Source organism: Crocodylus siamensis, chromosome 11 (assembly GCF_052110815.1).
Source record: "Crocodylus siamensis isolate JL-2025a chromosome 11, ASM5211081v1, whole genome shotgun sequence".
In the NCBI taxonomy this organism is placed as follows: Eukaryota; Metazoa; Chordata; order Crocodylia; family Crocodylidae; genus Crocodylus; species Crocodylus siamensis.
The window spans coordinates 31,774,996-31,795,708 of NC_143405.1; the positions used below are offsets into that span (position 1 = coordinate 31,774,996).

General features: G+C 45.2%; 1 protein-coding gene across 6 annotated transcripts in view; it reads left to right on the top strand.

Annotated features, from left to right (window-relative positions):
• The window catches only part of ATP2B2 (ATPase plasma membrane Ca2+ transporting 2), a 1,084,469-nt gene that overhangs the window by 273,784 nt on the left and 789,972 nt on the right, over positions 1-20,713 (top strand). The gene's annotated exons all lie outside the window — the stretch shown is intronic.

Genomic DNA, 20,713 nt, shown 5'->3' on the forward strand with positions numbered 1-20,713 from the left:
CTTGGCTACTGCCATGAGAACAATACACAGCACTGCTGGGACTCTAGTGCTGTGGGTCCCTCTGAGGCACTTGACTGTACTTGATGCTGATGTTTGCTTCCATGAGGTGCAGAGTGTGTTTAGAACTGCAAAATTCTGCAAGCTCACTAAGTTACCTGGTGTCACTATTGAAACAATCTCCCACTACAATGTGTGTTCTAATTTGCAGGAACCTGCAGGTTGTTACAACTAACACTGCTGCAAGGTTTTCCATTGCTGCAAAAGTCTGCAGGCTGGATGACCCAAGTCTGTGGGCTGTATCTTCCCTGCAGGATTTTTTTGACAACCATGCTGTAACCATATGGTGTAAGCACCAGATATGCCATAAATGCCCACGGAAAAGGACATATATTTTAGTTGTAAAATTTAGTTTTAATTGTAAAACACTGCATAATGATATAATCATTTTATTTTTTTTAAAGCTAAAGGCCTCCCATGAGTGATTAATTCTTGCTAATAATGAAGACCTGTATGATAACAAAATAAGGGACAGAAATACTTCTAATTTTACTAATAGGTTAAATTGTCTGAGTAATAGGCATACTTTGCATTAATGACAGTATTAGTCATCTGAAACATTACAAACTCCAAAGAAAATCAGACTTGCTTTCATAAGCTGAAGGTAGTTTGGATTTTAGGTAGAACTTTCTGCTTTTTGCTTGAGGATAAAGCAAAAATATTCCACAGAAGAACTGTACTTTCAACTGCTTTTTCTCTTGGGCAAGAATAACATTGTAGTCATCATCAATAACTGGCAGGTTGGCTAAGACTAAATTGCTATGTTACTAAGTACAGAATAAATCAGCATGTGAGCTCATTTGTAAAGGATGAACATCTTACTCTTTTCATGCTGGAGGGTGGGGGCAGGTGTGGGGAGGGGAGGGTTGAATCATTTTACTTTTCACAGAAAGGGTTGAACTTCATAGTACATTAAATGTTCATTAAAATTAGGTCATTTAAGGAGGGTGAAGTGCTGGGCCGTGATGGGAAGTCTTCTTATATTATAGCATGTACAAATATCTTTTTCTAAGGCAAGTGTATACAATACATAACAACCATCTTCTATTTTCTATAGTATATTGTCACCACATTCTTTTTTAGATGGAATTTTTAGTAACTTGGTTTGTGTTTCATGAGGCAAAGTAAGTATCAGCAGATGTATTGGCTCCACAATAGTATGGCAGTCTGAATACTTGGCTTAAATATAAAGTGATTTTTTAAAATCTAGTGTATAAAGATAGGTACTTTTCCAGTGAAGTAGTTTGCTTAAAGGCAACTATCATAATATGCAGGAAAAGTTTGTACTTGACAAAAATGTTTATATTTCCAAAAGTTAAAAAAAATACTTAATTTCAATTCTTCATGGTTTTGTCCGATTAAGGGAGGTAGTTGCTATGGAACTTCTGGTCTGGCCCAAACCAACATTTCTAGAACTTTAAAAAAATTTTCAGGCTATTTTAATCATATCAAAATTTGAGATTATTCACATGGCTAGATCCAGTTTCTTTGTTTTTTTAAATCAGATTCCCTATGTTACAACACCAAGACTCTCTTCAGTAAACTAAATTATAAAGGAAGGAAGGAATCTTATAAGGAAGCTTGTAAGAAGTGGAAACACGAGCAAATTACTAGGGAAGAGTATGAGAGCATTGCTCATGCATGCAGAAATGTCAGGAAGTCAGGAAGGCCAAAGCACAATTGGAGTTGTAGCTAGCAAGGGATGTGAAGGATAACTAGAAGGGTTTCTACAAGTATGTTGGTATCCAGAGGAAGATCAAGGAAAGTGTGGGTCCCTTACTGAATGGGGTATGCAACCTAATGACAGAGGATGCAGAAAAGGCTGAAGTGCTCAGTGGTTTCTTTGCTTCCATTTTCACATGCAAGGTCAGCTCCCAGACTACTGCACTGAGCAGCACAGTTTAGGGAGGAGGTAAGCAGCCCTCAGTGGTGAAAGAACAGGTTAGGGACTACTTAGAACAGCTGGGTGTGTACAATTCCATAGGGACAGATGAGATGCACCCAGAGGTGGTGAAGGAGTTGGCTGATGTGATTGCAGAGCCACTGGGCATCATCTTTGAAAGCTCCTGGCAAGTCAGAAGAGGTCCTAGATGATTGGAAAAGGGCAAACATAGTGCCCATATTTAAGAAAGGGAAAAAGAAGGATCCAGAGAACTACAGACCAGTCAGCCTCACCTCAGTCCCTGGAAAAATCATGGAGCCGATCCTCAAGGAATCCATTTCTAAGCACTTGGAGGATAAAAAGGTGATTAGGAATAGTCAGCGTGGATTCACGAGGGGCAAGTCAGGCCTGACCAACCTGATTGCCTTCTATGGTGACTGGCTTTGTGGATGTGGGGAGACCAGTGGATGTGGTGTACCTTGATTTTAGCAAGGCTTTTGATATGGTCTCACACAGCATTCTTGCAGGCAAGCTAAGGAAGTATGGGCTGGATGAATGGACTGTAAGGTGGATAGAAAACTGGCTGGAGCATAGGGCTTAGAGACTAGTAATCAATGGCTCAATGTCTAGTTGGCAGCTGGTATCAAGTGGAGTGCCCCAGGGGTCAGTTCTGGGGCTGGTTTTGTTCAGTGTCTTCATCAATGACCTGGAAGATGGCATAGAGTGTTCCCTGAGCAAGTTTTCAGATGACATCAAGCTGGGCGGGGGGTAGTAGATATGCTGGAGGATAGGGCTAGGATTCAGAGTGACTTAGACAAATTGAGGCATTGGGCCAAAAGAAATCTCGTTAGGTTCAAGAAGCACAAGTGCAAAGTCTTGCACTTCAGATGGAACAATCCCATGCACCAGTACAGGCTGGGGGCTGACTGGCTGGGCAGAAGTTCTGCTGAAAAGGACCTGGGGGTTACAGTGAACAATAAGCTGATTGTAAGTCAGCACTGTAACCTAGTTGCCAAGAAGGCTAATGGCATACTGGGCTGCATCAGTAGGTGTGTTGCCAGCAGGTCAAGGGAAGTGATTATTCCGCTCTATTTGGCACTGGTGAGTCCACATCTGAAGTACTGTGTTCAGTTTTGGGCCCTCTGCTACAGAAAGGATGTGGAAAAATTGGAGAGAATCCAGCAGAGGGCAACACAATGGGGAGGGGGCTGGGGGACATGACTTGAGGAAAGACTGAGGGCACTGGGCTTATTTAGTCTAGAGAAGAGAAGATGGAGAGGGGATTTAATAGCAGCCTTCTACTACCTGAAGAGGGGTTTGAAAGAGGATGGAGCCAAACTGTTCTCAGTGGTGGCAAATGGCAGAACAAAGACCAACCATCTCAAGCTGTAGCAGGGGAGGTCAGGTTAGATATTAGGAAGAATTTTCTCACTAGGAGAGTAGTAAAACAATGAAACAGGTTACCCAGGAAGTTCTATCACTGGAGGTTTTCAAACCTGGCTAGACAAAGCTTTGGCTGGGATGAGCTAGTTGGGGATGGTCCGAGTTTCAGCGGGGGGTTGGACTAGATGACTTCCTGAGGTCACTTCCAACCCTAACTTTCTATGATTCTATGATTAGGACACTGACAGATGTTCAAGCCCTGCTGTAACTCATGGCACTTTACACCTAATTAGAATGCATTGGAGCACATCTGTAGGCACAGATACAGGATGCTTAAACCTGTATGATTCAAAAGTCCTGGGATGATTCAAAAATGGTTCTGGAAAATGAGTACTATTGTGAACTGATTCAATTTTGTATGTAAGTGACAAGTTTCTGTGACATGGGTTTGGTCAGTCCTCTAGGCATCCCACACTGCATTGCTCCTCACCTGCCCACATGCAGTGCTGCTAATGGCTGTCCTGGTATATAGGCTGGACTCTACTGCCTCCTTTTTCCAACTTTTTTGGCACTTTTTTCACTGAGCTGCCTTGCAATGCTTGTTCAGTAAAAGCTTGGGGTTTTTTTTCTAACAACCAGTTGTGTCCTCACTCCATACTCTACTTCAGCCCCTTATAACGGCCATAAGTTGTTGGAGAGTAGGTTTAGATTAGACATCCATAAGAACTACTTCACAGTTAGGGCAGCTAGGATCTGGAACCACCTTCCAAGGGAAGTGGTGCTGGCTCCTATCCTGGAGGTCTTTAAGAAGAGGCTTGATGCCTACCTGGATGGAGTCATTTGAATCCATTTTTTTCTCCTGCCCAGGCAGGGGGTCGGACCTGAAGATCTACAAGGTCCCTTCTGACCCTACTTCTATGATTCTATGATCTTGCTTCTCCAAACCCTGGGAAACAAAAAGCATGGGTCCAAACACCCTGCTTCCCTATCAAAATCAGGCAAACACACTGCAGCCCTAAGCCGGCCTTAGGGAAAATGGCGCCCTGGGTGAACTTGTATTTTGGTGTGTCCCCCCCTCCCACCCAAGTCAGAGGGCTACTGCAGGCAGAGGCACGCAGACAGGCAACTGCAGGGGAAACAGTCCAGTGGGAGACAGTGCTATGGTGTGCTAGGCAGGTGGGTGGCTTCTGCCACCTGTACTGCCTGACTTGGCTCCTCCTGGACAGTGGCTAGAGATGGGGAGTGGGTGGGATGGTCACTGCTCCTCCTTCCTGGGGTGGGGATTAGCCAGGGCAGGGTGGGGCAGAACAGGGTGGGGAAAAAGTGCTACTGCAAGTGCAGGCTGCTCATGTGGGGGGGGGGGGCTGCCTCCCTGAACATGGTGCCCTGGGTGGTTGTCCACATTGCCCACCCCTAATGCTGACTCCTTGCAGGCTTCGGTCATTTGCTGGATATTGAGGTTTCTTGGACTCATATTTAAGAAACAAGGGAAAGTGAAAACACCCCAAGCTTCAGGTCACCCACTCCTTAAGATCTGCAAATCATGAATGCGGCAGTGTAATGAAGGACAGGTGGGTAACTAGTGCACTGTCCTCAGGTGCTAACCTTCAATGAGGATGAGCAAAAGAGTATTAGATATGCTGCTGGCCTTGCCACTACTGTGGTGGTGGCTCCACAGTTACTGATGTTGCCCTGTGCATGGCTGCCACTGAGTGCTCAAACACCCAGTTACACTTCTGTTTGGCCACAGGCACTCCCCTCCTGCCCACCTACCCACTGTGAGGCATGCTGGGATGGTTGCTCACTGTCTTTCCCTTGCATCAGAGCCAAACCACTTCCCAGAATTGTAAACCAGTTCCAATAAGTGACATTTGTAATGGTTAAGTTCTTATGCATATTCAGTCCTAAATGTGAATCTATAACACCCTGTTCAAGACCCAGAAAAACTGTTAATACAAATGGTCAGTCATTTTTCTCCTTGCTGCTTTTTTATGACTCAATCTAATGGGTCAGATGATGGTGTATTATAAAAGTAGATGCATTATTGAACAGGATGGAATAGAATTACATATAGATGACTAGATTCACTCAGATGCCAAAGAGATGGAATTCATCTTGGTCCAGTGTCTTATTTGTTAATTATTTACTTGAATTAACAAATAGTTTAATGCTCCCAGAACTCATTATTTCACCAAAAAAGGTTTGCCTTGATCTAGTTTATAGCTGCTCTAAAGCTTAGTTTTAAATGTAAAGTTAAAAATAAATTTTAAAAACAATAACAAATTTGGGGTTTTATTGATTAATCTAAAAGAAGGTGTTCATGCTACACAACATGTTTGGAAATGAATGGGGACAGTTCTATTTTTTTCTATAAGTAATCTCTATGGGATTATGTCATATTCTTTGATAATACATATGAGCTTTCACTCCTACACATACCTGCACAGAAATGTAAATTCAGTGAGTCACATTAAAAGCACAAAGACACTGGGAGTTTGAAAAATTAGTTCCCATTATGTAGCAGAAATCATTACTCAATATGAAGTCCTGAAACTTTAAAATCATCCCAACATTTTAATCAAAGTTGCTATTAAAGTATGCAATATGAGAAATCTATTCAGTTGATATCTAAATTCAATGTAGTGAAATAAATTAATAAACAATTTTGTTTTCCTTTTGGAGAATAATATTAATTATAAGTAAGTATGGACAATTGCTATACTATTAACTATAATCCAAATTTTAAAATATTTTCCACTTTTAATCTATTTTAAATTAGAATATTATTCCAGTTGACCCTGAAATACATTTTTGTTTTATAGATAAGGTTCAGAGGTGGGTGACAAAAAAAGTTAGGGAGCTGAAAGTACCTTTCATATGAAGAGACAAAACTGAACAAAATTGGGTCTGTCCATGCTATAAGAAGTTTAGCCACATGTTAAAGTTATAGCAAATAAACAATTATATAGAGGTAGATTAGGTCCTACAAGTCACTGGTTTTGTGAAAAAGAAAAAGGGAGAGAGAAGAGAAGACTGAGAGGGGATTTTATATCAGCCTTCTACTACCTGAAGAGGGGTTCAAAAGAGGACTCTGCTAGCCAGGGCTTCTCTGACATGGCTCCACATATTGTGCATGAATAAACTTTGGAGCTTAATGTTTCAGAGTTGATTGCTTCTGGGCATGTGTTCTCAAACAGTGCACCTGGAAGCAATAAACTCAAAGCAATAAGCTCTTGAGTTTTCTTGTGAGCAGTAATAGCATGTGTAAATGCACCCAGAATATAGAATGAAATGGTCTAAAGATCTATCTATTCCTGCATATTTAACAGTATCTATGGAGTGGCTCTATTGCCACAGTGTATGTATGTGATATTTCAATTCAAAACAAGATTTGGATTTAAAAAATGATCCTGTAACTAACAGATAAGAGAAACTATGCGAGGTGTTTATATTATAGTGTACCACTGTGAAAATACTCTGCTCACACACTCTGAGGGCTGGAAGAAAGTCATGCAGCTGCCTTTGGTACAAACCCAGGGTATTCCAGTGCTGATCTCATGGTCTCAGGAATACTCATAAGAGCAGCTCTGGAAATACCTAGTGCTGCTCTGTATTTTCTTCCCTCCATTTACAATAACCTATGTGCCCATCTCAGTTTGATTATCCACTCCTGTGCAGCTTTATCACACGCGCCTGGTTTGGACATGATGGGACCTCATACAATCCTGGGAGAGACCCTTGGTCACTTCAGGGAAAACCCCAAAACTTGTCTGCCATGACTTTGGATGGATTTTCAGTGGTGGGGACTCCCATTGAGGGGACTTCTAGGGTTGTTGCGTCTCCTGGCAGATGTATGTGGGACTCTACCTCCCCTACACCCCATCCATGCACCAGCCTTTGAGACAAGCCTCAAGATCTTCATGCCACTTGCCCCCTGGAGATGTCAATTCCAGATCTTCATGCTCCTTACTCTTTCATTAGTCCGACCTTCTTATCATCTTAACCCAGGGGCTTCTGGATGTCCTGCCTGTGGATATGCATCTCAGTAGCTTGGTGGTTCCATCCTGAGCTGTATGCTACTGCTGCCCTCTTCCTCTGCCAGAATTCACTTACCGGCACCTTAAGACCTATGTACGGCAATACATATAACCTGTGAGAGCTTGCATCAAAGTAAAAGAGAGAGAGAAAAAGAAAACCAACGGACTGAGAAGAGGGAAGGAACTACCTTAACTAATTATAACCACAGTAAAATAAAGAAAAGACTGAAAAGTAAAAGTGGAGGGATATCAGGCTCTTTCCTCCAACCAGACTCTAGCCTAGCACATCTCCTTACCTAGGATTTGCATCCTTGCCCCAGTTGGGGCTTTCACAGCTCTTTGCTGAGATGCCTCAGGTCCTGTGCTCCCGTGCCATTCACTGACAGTGTGGAACATTTCCTCTGACTCTGTTGGTGCTGACGCCAGCCTCCGCGGCGGATCTTCCTGCTTCTGCTGGTGCTGGATGCACCCAGCATGGGGGATCCCTGCCACTTCTCTCACTCCTGGCATCCCTGTTCACTCCCTCTCAGAGCCAGCTTTTGAATCTGCCAGGCAGCATCTCCCTCTGAAGTTACCTGACTCCAGCTGCAGATAAGCGTGGCTAATGAACCATGCGGGTTTTTCTTTTGTCTCCCCAGATCACCAGCATCCTAAAAGAGGTAAGTTTTCTTTTTTTACAGGGATTTTCTTTTGGGGTTGTGTTCCCCTGTCCTGGGTTCCCCAGTGGGTGGGGCTCCTTGCTTCCCCATGTTTGTACCCCTGGGACACAACCCCCCCTTTAAGATGCCTTGGGGCGCTTTGTTCTTCCTTCCCAAGGCCCTACTTGTCAACTCGATTGTTTCTTTAGAGTGGTGCTCTGGGTTTCCGGATGTGGTCTCATGCCTGCATCCGGATAAAAAATCCGCTATGACATTACTTTTCCCTAGTCGGTGTACTATGTGGAACTTAAATGGTTGTAAGGCAAGGGCCCACCTTGTGATCCGAGTGTTATTGGTCTTGGCCATACTAAGCAACTTTAAGGGAGCATGGTCAGTCAAAAGTTTAAACTCCCTGCCCATTAGGTAGTACCTAAAATGTTCTACCGCCCAGTGAATCACCAGGCACTCTCATTCTATTGTCACGTACCATGTCTCCACCAGCAGTAGTTTGCGACTGGCATAGGTGACTGGCCTTTCTATCCTATCCTCTTCCTGGGTTAGGATGGCTCCTACAGCAGTTTCCAAGGCATCTGTCTGGAAGACAAAAGGTTTTCGAAAGTCAAGTGCGTGTATCATGACGTCTTGCCTAAGGCCTTCTTTAGTAATTCAAAATTCCGTGTCATTTCCTCTGTCCATTTTATGGATCCCGGTTGCCAGCCTTTGAGGGCTTCTGTCAGGGGTGCTGCTAGAAAAATGGGGAACAAATCATCGGTAATAGTTAGTTAGTCCTAGGAAGCATCTGAGCTGTCTGTCTTTCCGGGGTGTGATGAAGTTGCGGATTGTCTCCACTTTATCCGCCAGTGGTCTGATTGTACCTCTTCTGATCAGAAACCCCAGATATTTAGTTTCCCTTTGTGCCAGGGTTCACTTAAGGGGATTAGCAGTCAATCCTGTTTTCCAGAATGCTGACAGAATAGCCTTAAGGGCTCTCTTGTGTTGTGCTCAGGTTTGGGACAATATGATAATGTCGTCTATATAAGCCGCAGCATATTCGGCATGTGGCGCTAAGATCTGGTCCATTAGGAGCTGGAACATTGCTGCCACCCCATGGAGCCCAAAATGCATTCAGATGAATTCGTAGAGTCCCCAAGGACTGTCTTTGGCCGGTCCCCTTTCGCCAGGGAGATCTGCCAATACCCCTTTGCAAGGTCGAGCATTGTAATATATTGGGCTTTCCCGATATGTTCCAGCAGTTCGGCCACATGAGGCATAGGGAATGCATCGAAGACAGCCATTGCATTCAAATGCCTGTAATCGATGCACCGCCACAGGGATCTGTCTGGCTTGTGTACTGGAACCAAAGGGCTCTGCCATGGGCTCCTGGATGGCTGTATGACTCCTTGTTCCAGCATTCTCTCTATCTCCTTGAGGACCTCTTCTAAGAGGTAGTGAGGTACCAGTCTCCACCTTTCCCACATTATGGTCCCTGGTGGAGTTTTTATTGAGTGATAGGTGCCCCGGACCCATCTGGGTTCCTCACAGACTACGTCCTGAAATTCCTTCAACAATACCTGCATCTTACGTCTCTGTGGAATTGATGGTTCTTCTCCTATTTGGACCTGACTTTCTGCCCTAGTCATCCCTTCCTTCTTGGTCAACCCTTGGGTCCAAGGTCTTCTGTATCTAATTCCATGAAAGTGGCCCATCCCTTGGGTTCCCACTACTCCCATAAGAGATTTACATGATAAATCTGCCTTTCTCATAGGTGGTCTGGACGGTGGACATCATAGTCTACAGGCCCGACCATGCAAGTTAACTTGAATGGCCTCTGCCACTGAGTCAGTAGCTTACTTGTGGATGTAGACAGAAGCACCAACACCCTGTCTGGGTTCAAATTCTCTTTTCTTGCCGTGACTGTCATATATTTCCTTTTGGCTAAGTTGTGCCTCCTGTACATTGTGTTTGGCTAGGTCCTGGGCCACTCAGACCCTCTGTTGGAACTCTCGCTGATAAACTGTTGGTTCTTGCAAGTTTCCTGAATCTTGTTCCCAATCTTCCCTTAGGGCTTGGAGGAGTCCCTTCGGGGGATGTCCAAGTACCAGTTTGAAGGAGGAATATTTTGTTGTATCCTATGGAGTGTCTCGGATAGTGAACAATATTAGTGGGAGAAGCAAGTCCCACTTTTGCAGATCCCCTTGTATGCATTGATGTAAATCTGCTTTATAGTCCCGTTAAGATGCTCTACAAGACCATTGGTTTCGGGTGGTACACTGAGGTGTGGAGGTGTTTTATACAGAGAGTATGGCATACCACGCGTAATACTCCGGACATAAAATTCTGCCCTTGATCCGTTAGTATCTCCTTTGGTATCTCCATCCTGGCTATCCATTTAACAAGTTCCTCTGCTATATGTGGGGCAGTCACTGCCTGAAGTGGCACTGCCTCAGGGTAAGAGGTGGCGCAGTCCACGAATACCTATATTGGTGCCCTGTGCTGCTGCGGGGAAGGGGTCCCACCACATCCATAGCTGTCCTTGAAAAGGAGATGTCAAAGATGGGCATAGGTTGGAGTGGTGCCCATGCCAGATGATCCTCCCTCATCTTTTGGCATTCAGGGGAGGCTGTGCATTGGCAAGCAATATCCTACCCTAACCTTGGCCAAAAAAACCACCAGGTCACCCTAGTGATGATTTTGTCTTGACCCAGGTGTCCTCCTGTGGGGCTGAAATGAGCCAATTGCCATGTAGTTTGGTGGAACCATGTGGGAACTACCAACTGTGTATTCTCAGATTTGCTTGGCCTGCTCCATTGCATGCGATACAAAAGTTGATTTCTTACCTCAAATCATGGAGTTTCAATCAGTGTCGGTGTAGGGCAGTCACTGGCACTGCAAGCCTGCATTCTGAGTGTCTGAAGTTCCTGATCCTCCTCTTGAGCTTCCCCGAACTGTAGGCTGCTGGCAGTGTTGCAGAGGTCTACTTCATCTGCCTTGTCGGTCGACTCCTTGCCTTCCTCATAGTTTCATAGTTGGTAGGGTCAGAAGGTCCCCCCTGGTGAGTTTATAAATGGCCACCAAATCCTCTCTCAGCCTTCTCTTGTGGAGGCTGAACAGGTTCAGGTCTCGTAGCCTCTCCTCATAGGGCCTGCTGCCCCCTGATCATGCAAGTGGCCCTCCTTTGGACCCTCTCCATGTTGTCCACATCCCTCCTGGATGCAGTACTCCAACTGCAGCCTGACCAGTGTCGCATAGAGGGGGAGGATCGCCTCTTTGGACCTGCTTATGATGCAACTGTGGATGCATGACAAGGTGTGGTTAACCTTCCTGACTGTGTCCCCACATTGGCGACCCATGTTCATCTTGGAATCTATAATGACTCCAAGATCCTTTTCTGCCTCTGTCCTGATGAGAAGGGAGTTAGTTCCCCAGCCTGTAGGTATGCTGCTGGTTCTTTCTCCTTAGGTGCAGTACCCTGCACTTGTCAGTATTGAATCTCATCTTATTCTCATCTGCCCACCCCTGTAACCTGTCCAGATCCAATTGCAGCCTGTCCCTCCCTTCTAGCGTGCCCACTTCTCCCCACATCTTTGTGTTATCTGTGAATTTGAACAAGGTGCTTTTCCCCCCAAGTCCAAATTGCTGATGAAGATGTTGAACAGTGCGGGCCCAAGGACTGAGCCCTGTGGAACCCCACTGCCCACATCCTTCCAGGTTGAAAATGACCCAGCCACCACCACTCTCTCAGTGCGGCCCTCCAGCCAATTGGCAACCCATCTGACTGTGTTGACATCAACACCACAATTTCCTATTTTTTAAATGAGAATGGGGTGAGAGACAGCGTCGAAGGCCTTCCTAAAGTCCAGAAAAACTATGTCCACTGCGACACCTGTGTCCAAGGATTTTGTGACCTGGTCTCAAGCTCTCCTAACTATCCTTCATGGTTCTGGATCCTTGTATGCTCTGCTTCTGCATCACAGACTCTATCCAGGGTATCACAGATCGGTGCCCAGTTGCATCCCAACAGCATGTTGCCAGCCAGCCAGGGCACCATGCCTACCAGGAGTTCCCCCTGGTGCTCTGTCACCCGAAGTTATATCCACTGCCAGTCGACCAGCTTCATTTCTCCATGGAGACACGCTACCTTTACCAGGTTGGCTCTCCGATCCTTCCAGGGCCTCACCAGATCAGCCCTCACCAGGGACTGGGCACATCCTGAATCTAATGTGGCCTGTACAGGGAGGCCTTCTACCCAGGCTTTCACAACAGGCTGTCTCCAAGTTGCACGATCTCCCCTAGCTGCATAGCTGCAATCCATGGGCTCATTTGTTCCTGGTTCTCTCTGTCTTTCAACTTGCATCCTGGGGCTACTCTCTGGGTGCCACCACTCTGTGGAATTACTAGGGCAATCCCTCAAAGTGTCTGTTTCTTCCTCACCAGAAGCATATCGTTTCCTTAGTTGTTCCTCAGTTGAGTGGTCATCTCCGCTCAGGTGCCCTCGGTGGTGAAGTTGGAGGTCCTGGATTCCAACTTTCTCAAGGGTACCCCATTTCTGATGCCGCAAAAACCTCTGCCAGCTTCAAAGCCTCATGACACGTGCATGGGGATTGCTGATGGACCCATTGTTGTGTTCATTCTTCTAAGTCATTTTGGAATTGTACTAAGAGGATCTGATCTGCTAGTGCATCCCTATCTTGCACCACAGGAGTCACCCATTTATTCAGGAGGTCCCGCAGCAGCTGCAATAATATCCAGGTCTGCCTCTCTTCTGGTCCTTTCTTTGCCTGGAATAGTTTGCAGTAATGCTGTGGGTTGATTTTCAGCCTATACAAGATAGCTGGTTTCATTCGCTCATAATTGTGTGCTCCATCCCTTGGCAGAGCCCGATATGCCGCCTGGGCTTTGCCCACCACAAGTGCACCTAGTTGACTGGCCCAGTACCATTTATGGAGCCCAGTCATTATGGCGTGGTGTTCAAAAGCCTCAATACAGGCCTCTGGGTCATTGTCATGGGTCATCTTTCGCATTTTGAAGGACACCAGGCTGTACCATAGCCAATCCTGTTGTCGGTTCATCATGTGCTGTTAGACATCCAGGGTCTGGGTCAGGACGTGTAGGTTTTGTCCGAGGACATCTGGAGAGGCCATTGCCACAGATTGCATGATGTTGCAGTCTTCAATACCCAGATCTCCCTGCAGATTCCCAGCCAGTGCACCACTTTGTGCCCCTCTCAGTTCAATTATCCACGCCTGTGCAGCTTTAGCACATGCGCCTGGTTTTGGATGCAATGGGACTTCATATATTCCTGGAAGAAACCTTCAGTTACTTCAGGGAAAACCCCAAAACTCACCTGCCATGACTTCGGATGGATCTTCAGTAGCAGGGATTCCCGTTGAGATGACTTCCGGAGTTGTTGCCTGGCTGATGTACATGGGCCTCCACCTCCCCTACACCCCATCCATATACCAGCCTTTGAGACGGACCTCAAGATCTTCGTGCGGCTTGCCCTCCGGTGATGTTAATTTCAGAGCTTCACATTCCTTATGCTTTTGTTAGTCTGACCTTCTTATTGTCTTAACCCAGGGGCTTCTGGATGTCCTGCCCACAGAGATGAATCTCAGTAGCTTGGTGGTTCCATCCTGAGCTGTATGCTACTGCTGCTCTCTTCATCCATCAGAATTCACTTACTGGCACCTTAAGACCTATCTACAGGAAAATAACCTGTGAGAGCCTGTGTCAAAGTAAAAGAGAGAGAGAAAAAGAAAACCAATGGACCAAGAAGACAGAAAGAACTACCTTAACTAATAATAACTGCAGTAAAATAAAGAAAGTCTAAAAGAAAAAGTGGAGGGGTATCAGGCTGTGCATCCCTCTTTCTTTCACCCGAACTCTAGACTAACATGTCTCCTTATTTAGGATTTGTGTCCTTGCCCCAGCTGGGGTCTTCCACGGCTCTTTGCTGAGCTGCCTCAGATCCCGTGCTCCCATGGATTTTCAGGGGGGAATAAAATTGCACTTAGCTGCCTAGATTTACTTAGATGCCCCACAGGTAAAATCAAATTTGGCCCTAAGGAATGTAAAATGGAATTTGATCCAATTACACTTTAGTGGTTACCTAGCCTGGTATTGTGCTCCAACAAAAAATCCCAAGTTAAGGGTAACAAAAAATTGTTTTTCAGATATATAGGGAGTAAAAGGAAGGCCCAGGGTGGAATAGGACCACTACTGTGTGTGCAAAAGGAATTGGTGACAGACAGGGAGGAAAAGTCTGAACTCCTCAATGAGTTCTTTGCCTCAGTCTTCCTAAACGAGGGTCAAGACAAGTCTCACAATGGGATTGTAGACAGGCAACAGCTGGGCACCAGATTAACAAGCGTTGACCCCGAGATATTGCAGAGTCACTTGGAAGGACTGGATGTGTTTAAGCCAGCAGGCCTGGATGAGCTCCATCTGAGGGTACTGAAGGCACTGGTTGATATCATTCCACAGCCACTGGCAAGAATATTTGAGCACTTGTGATGCACGGGACAGGTCCTGGAGGACTGGAAAAGGGCCAATGTGGTCCCTATTTTCAAGAAGGGGAGTAAGGAGGATTCAGGCAACTATAGGCCAGTCAGTTTCACCTCCATCTTTGGCAAAGTCTTTGAAAAGATTATTAAGGCTCATATATGTGAGAGTCCAGCAGGAAAATTATGCTGAGGGGAAACCAGCATGGGTTCGTAGCAGGTAGATCGTGCCTGACTAATCTAGTCTCTTTTTATGACCAGGTTACAAAACATCCTGAGACAGGAGTAGGGGTTGATATCGTTTACTTAGACTCCAGGAAGGCCTTCAATATGGTAACCCACCCCATACTGGTGAACAAATTAAGAGGCTGTGCCTTGGATGATTACACAGTCCGGTAGATGCAAATTCACTAGAGGGTCATACCCAGAGAGTGGTAGTGGATAGGTCGGTATTGACCTGGAAGGGAGTGGGTAGTGGGGTCCCGCAGGGCTTGGTCCTTGGACCGATACTCTTCAATGTCTTCATCAGTGACTTGGATGAGGGAGTGAAGTGTATTCTATCCAAGTCTGTGAATGATACAAAACTATGGGGAGAAGTGGACACACCGGAGGGCAGGGAACAACTACAGGCAGACCTGGACAGGTTGGACAAATGGCCAGAAAACAATAGAATGCAATTTAACAAGGAGAAATGCAAAGTGCTGCACCTAGGGAGGAAAAATGTCCAGCACACCTACTGCCTAGGAAATGACCTGCTCGGTACTCCAAGATGAACATGAGTCGTCAGTGTGATGAAGTCATCAGAAAAGCTAACTGCACTTTATCATGCATCAGCAGATACATGACAAACAGAACCAAGGAGGTGATACTTCCCCTCTATTGGGCGCTGGTCAGACTGCAGTTGGAATACTGCATGCAGTTTTGGGCACCACACTTCAAGAGGAATGTGGATAACCTGGAGAGGGTCCAGAGAAGGGCACTCATATGGTTAAGGGCTTGCAGGCCAAGCCCTACGAGGAGAGACTAGGACACCTGGACCTCTTCAGCCTCCACAAGAGAAGGTTGAGAGGTGACCTTGTGGCTGCCTATAAATTCATCATGGGGGTGCAGAAGGGAATTGGCGAGGCTCTACTCACCAAGGCGCTCCTGGGGATCACAAGAAATAATGGCCATAAGCTAGCAGAGAGCAGATTTAGACTGGACATTAGGAGGAACTTCTTCACAGTTAGAGTGGCCAAGGTCTGGAATGGGCTCCCAAGGGAGGTGGTGCTCTCCCCTACCCTGGGGGTCTTCAAAAGGAGGTTGGATGGGCATCTGGCTGGGGTCATCTAAACCCAGCACTCTTTCCTGTCTATGCAGGGGGTCGGACTCGATGATCTATTGAGGTCCCTTCTGACCCTAACATCTATGAATCTATGAACAAAACTGAGGCGTGCCCTTTCATATTTTAGTCCAATGTCCTAGTGGCTAGGGAACTCATCCAGGAAGCAGAAGACCTGGGGCAGGAGTCCTCACTTAGAAAATGGGAAGTGGTGGCACAGGATTTATGACCTAGTCCTGATACCTTGTTCCGGGCAGACAACTTTTCTGAATGACTGACCACGACCTCTTCCATTCGATAATAGGCAAGTTTCACTGATACACAGTAATAGCAAATAAAATTAATGCAAGCAAAGCAAGCAAATTGACAATGCAGTCCTACTCATTTGCCGGTCCTAAGGTTTCATGAGGAGACAGTATGTCTGGCCAGTATGTCAGCACCACTTTGTGGTTCTTGCTTGAAGGATACCAGCAGCCTTGGAGGTTGGGGGTCAATGCCAACTTGTTGCCCTGCAAATCTCTCCTTTTTAGTTTTTTTTCTCCTGATGACTTTTCATTTCTGGGTACCATTGATTGGTTTCCCTGTGATCGCCATGATGTCCATGTTCTGTCCTGTCAGCCTAATCCTTTGTTTCTTCAAACCCATCACAAGAATACATCTTAATTTGGGCATTCCCAGTCTCTTAATTTGGTCATTCCACCAAAATCAGAGATGTCTTGCTAAGTTACAACTGGTCATTGTGACCTGATGCTAAGTCTGCATGTTGCTATCTTGTTATGGGTGTCAAGGTAGCAAAGTGCCTGTTTTGCCACCTCATGTTCTCAGATTGCCAGGCTGTATATATGCCTGTTTGTCTGCTAACTTAGAACACAGTGATGAGAATGTGAATCTTTTCTACAAACAGACTTTAGAAACCAATTAAGCCTCGCTGTTCCCCTGGACCATTGGCTCTAATGCAAACCAATTTCTAAAAGCAAATTTCTAAATATCATTCCTAGCCATCAGGAAGGAGAGGTTCAGATATTCTCTGAGTGAGACAGGGCTGTAAAATTTGGTCTTCTTGCTATAATCACTTAGCTAAAATAAGGGAATGTCCTCTTTCTGGTCATTGTTTTTACTGCAGCTAAAATTTCAGAACACTTTCAATATTTGCATTTGCTTAGGAGCAGCTGTTCCTTTTGGGCAGCTACACAGCCAGAGTTCAGCCTATAGAGCACACAGTACAGAAGAGGACAGAGCACTATAAGCTATGCAGTATCTAAATAGTGCATAAATGCCAACAATTTCAGTTACATGCCAAAATAAATGCAGCATAGGCATGTGAAGGGAAATTGGATTTACCCACTTCTGCTCTTGTCACTTTTTCTAATGGCACATAGTACTGTCTCTCTTGACAGATGGCCTGAGCTTGTAGCATATTGCATATTGATCTACCTGCTGTGCTGTTGTGGAGCCCCATTGATGTGAATAAGACTGTGTGGGTACAGCCAGTTTTCCATTTGCTGTTTACTGGATCAGGTTACTAAATTATAGCCTGTAGATGCTGCCTTGACAAACAGAGGCCTCTTTTCTCATTTTTACACAGTAGTGACATACATTTCCATTTATCTTGTTAAATACATAGCATACTAATTGATCAAGAGCTTTATTTTTACAATGTGTGTGCATGTTTAAAATGGATATAGTTTTTGAAAGTTGTGTTTAATACTATGGTAACTAAATATTCAACTGTGTATGTGCCTATCTCTGTTTGATGACATGATCCCACGCTGCCTTTGCCTGGGCAACTGGGCTTACTAGTCTGGGACTCTCATGTAGACCCTGGAGGATTCCTTGATGACTCTACGGGTGTCCCCCAAACTCTCCTGCCATGAGAGTTTGGATGGATCTTCAGTGGAGGGGGTCCCCTTGGAGGATGCTCCCAGAGTTGTCACGGGCCTTGGTGGATGACTACGGGGCTCCAACCTCCCCTGCACCCCGGCCGTGCACCACCCAATGATATGAGCCTCAGGATCTTTTTGACTGGCCCCTTTGGATGTCTTCCCCAGTTCCGTCATCTTGCTATTTAATCATAGATTTAAAGAATTGTATACTGTATCTACAATAGACAGTGCCAGTGAAATATTACTGTCGTCATTTGAAATGCTGGCAGGGGCAAATACAGAGGAGGTGAGGTGGTACTGTCATGCACTGGTCACTGCTCCCACACCCCCACCTTGTAAAACCCTGGATCTACTTCTGATGCTAGTACACTAAGGAGTTCTTCAGTGCTCTAAGGGCACAGACAGAAATGACAATTTTTGCCTGATATGGCCACAGAAAGTAGTCTATTAGCTGTGACCAAAAGCAAGTGCATGGCTGAAGATTGCTTCAAAAATGGTTGAGCAGGTGAAAACCTGAACCCTCAATCCATGAGAGGTCAGACAAAAGCATTTCAAAATGGCATCTTCTGTAAATTGCCTCTGGAGTGCCTGCCAGCCTGTCACTGTTTTCAGAATGGGAGGAGGGAAACGGAGCAGAGGGAGTTTTGTCTGGGGTTTTTCAAGCCCCTGCTGCAGGGTGCTGCAATTCACCCCCCCTCCCCACACACAGCCTCCAGTGCTGGCTGGGGAACCAATGAGCTGCCTCCCTTTCCCTCCCCTGCTTTCCTTCCTCCCATTCTGAAAACTTTGCAGCCTTGCACAGAGGAGGGGCCATTAGTGAGTGAAACTGGCTTCAGGCTGGCAGCCAGAAGCTAGATTCCCCTCCCCACTAGAACCAACAGTGAACTTCTGTTTAGTCCAGGAGATCATTCTAATTCAGAATGCTTCTTGCAAAGCTGCAGTTCTGTCTGCACTTGGAAGTTCTCATTCAGCATTGAAGGAGATAGCTGTGCCAGTCTGAAGACAGACAGAAAGCAAGGTAGGGTGAAACCTTAGGCTAAAAACAAACAGTCTGGTTTATGCGGGGTCTGATTATCCTGAGCTTTGACTGGCATTCAAAGTGGGATAGTTGTTTACATATGCAGATTGAATGGCAGTTAACTCAAAGTAGTCCTGATTGTCCTGGAGGGGAAAGTGTTATCTTGGTACTTTACAGGTACTTCACAGGTACTTAAAATGGAATAGTAGACATCTGTAAGATCCCAAAATAAAAGGCTTTGTCCAGGGAGAAATCTAAGTCTGTTTTTCCTATTAGAGACTAACTGGTTGAGGGTAATGGTAGAGTTGATGTGATTGCAGAGCTGGGTGAGGAATAGATTGGAGAGCCTGTTTCCCATTGGGCAGGGAACAGGCTCCCCAGCCCCTGGCAGCAGGGAGCTCCCAGTACCAGCTCTGCAACCACGGAGCCAATGCTGGGAGATCCTTATCTCCCGTTGCCAGCTCTGAAATTGTGGGGCTGGCACTGGGAGATATGGATCTCCCAGTCTGAGTCCCATGACTGCAGAGCTCAGCCTGGGAGATAAGGATCTCCCAGCACAAATCCTGCTGTCGAAGAGCTGGCACTGGGAGATAAGGATCTCCTAGCCCCCTGTTCCCCAATTTCAATAAGTCCCCAGTTGAGATCTTGGAATGGGAAACTTGAAGCTCCCTGCTGCCAGGTCAGCTCCCAGCTGATCTGCTCGCAGTCAGGCATCTACATGAGCACTACTGCAAAGTAACTACTCATGAGTAAATTTGCTACTTGCATTTGCAGGTAGCAGATTTATTCACAATTAGCAAGGTTTACTGTGCAGTAAGCATGTGCACAAGTAGATGCACATGCTTACTGTGTAGTAAGCTATGTTACTTTGCAGTAAAAAGTGTCTTGTGTAAATGTGCCTGCAGGCAAGTTGGTGTCTCAGCTACTTTTCATTGTTAATACAGGCTAAACCACTTGAGTTGAGAGAGACAACACTACTTCAAGGAAACTTCTAAAGTGCACACAACTCTACTACTATAGATCTAGATCTGCTTGGTTCAATTTGCATGTGGGCCAAGCTAATTCAGATACTTGTACCTAAGTACCAAGGGAAGTCATACTTTTCATGTATAGAGAAAGGAACCTCCATTTACCAGAGCATCATGCACCTTTTAATAAAAGAAAACAGAAGTGTTCACAGGCTGCTGCCAAACATGAGAAAACAAAACAAACCGCTCTTTATTGGAAAAGGAAGCACCTTAGTGTGACCCTGTTCCCCAGCACCTGTATAGATTGTGCGCTTCAGCAGGGCTTTTTAGTGCAATCATCTATTAGATAAAAGTGCTAAAAAAGGCTTACTGAAGTATGTGATCTATACAGGTGTTGGGCAAGCTGGGTCAAACTATACCTCTTCTGGGCATGTGCTGTGCTCAGTGTGGGGACACACTGAGTTTTAAGTGGGGTTTTTTTGCCACATCTGTAAGAAGCCACAGTGTCAGCCTGTTTTTTTTTTTTAAACAAACTACAGTAATATGTAAATATTGAGTGAAACGTCAGCTTGTTTGTGGAGGACTCAATTTGTGGAAGACTTCATTTTCTTACTTTCTTCACCCTCATTCCAAATTACAATTTCACCCACTTATTTCACATTCTTGGCTAGCTATCCCAGATGTACTAACACAAAATACGAAGTATCATTCATCTTCCCAAACTCACTCAGGAGTTCATATAAACCCGAACCTTTTTTTTTTATGTATTTATTTCTATTAAGACAATACTCATACCCAGTGTGAATGGAATACAGTTTTGTATTAAATAGCCAAATATGTTATTTAAATATCTAGTTTTTATCTCTTTTTTAAATGGATAACCAGATAATATACCTTCCCTAGAGTAAAGGTTTCAACAACTTATTTCATGACTGATATTCAGGGATTTGGGTTTTCAGTTTGCCATGGGGAAAAGGAGAAAATCATGGATTAAAGGAGAAAAACCTGGGAAATTGCAGGTTTCCT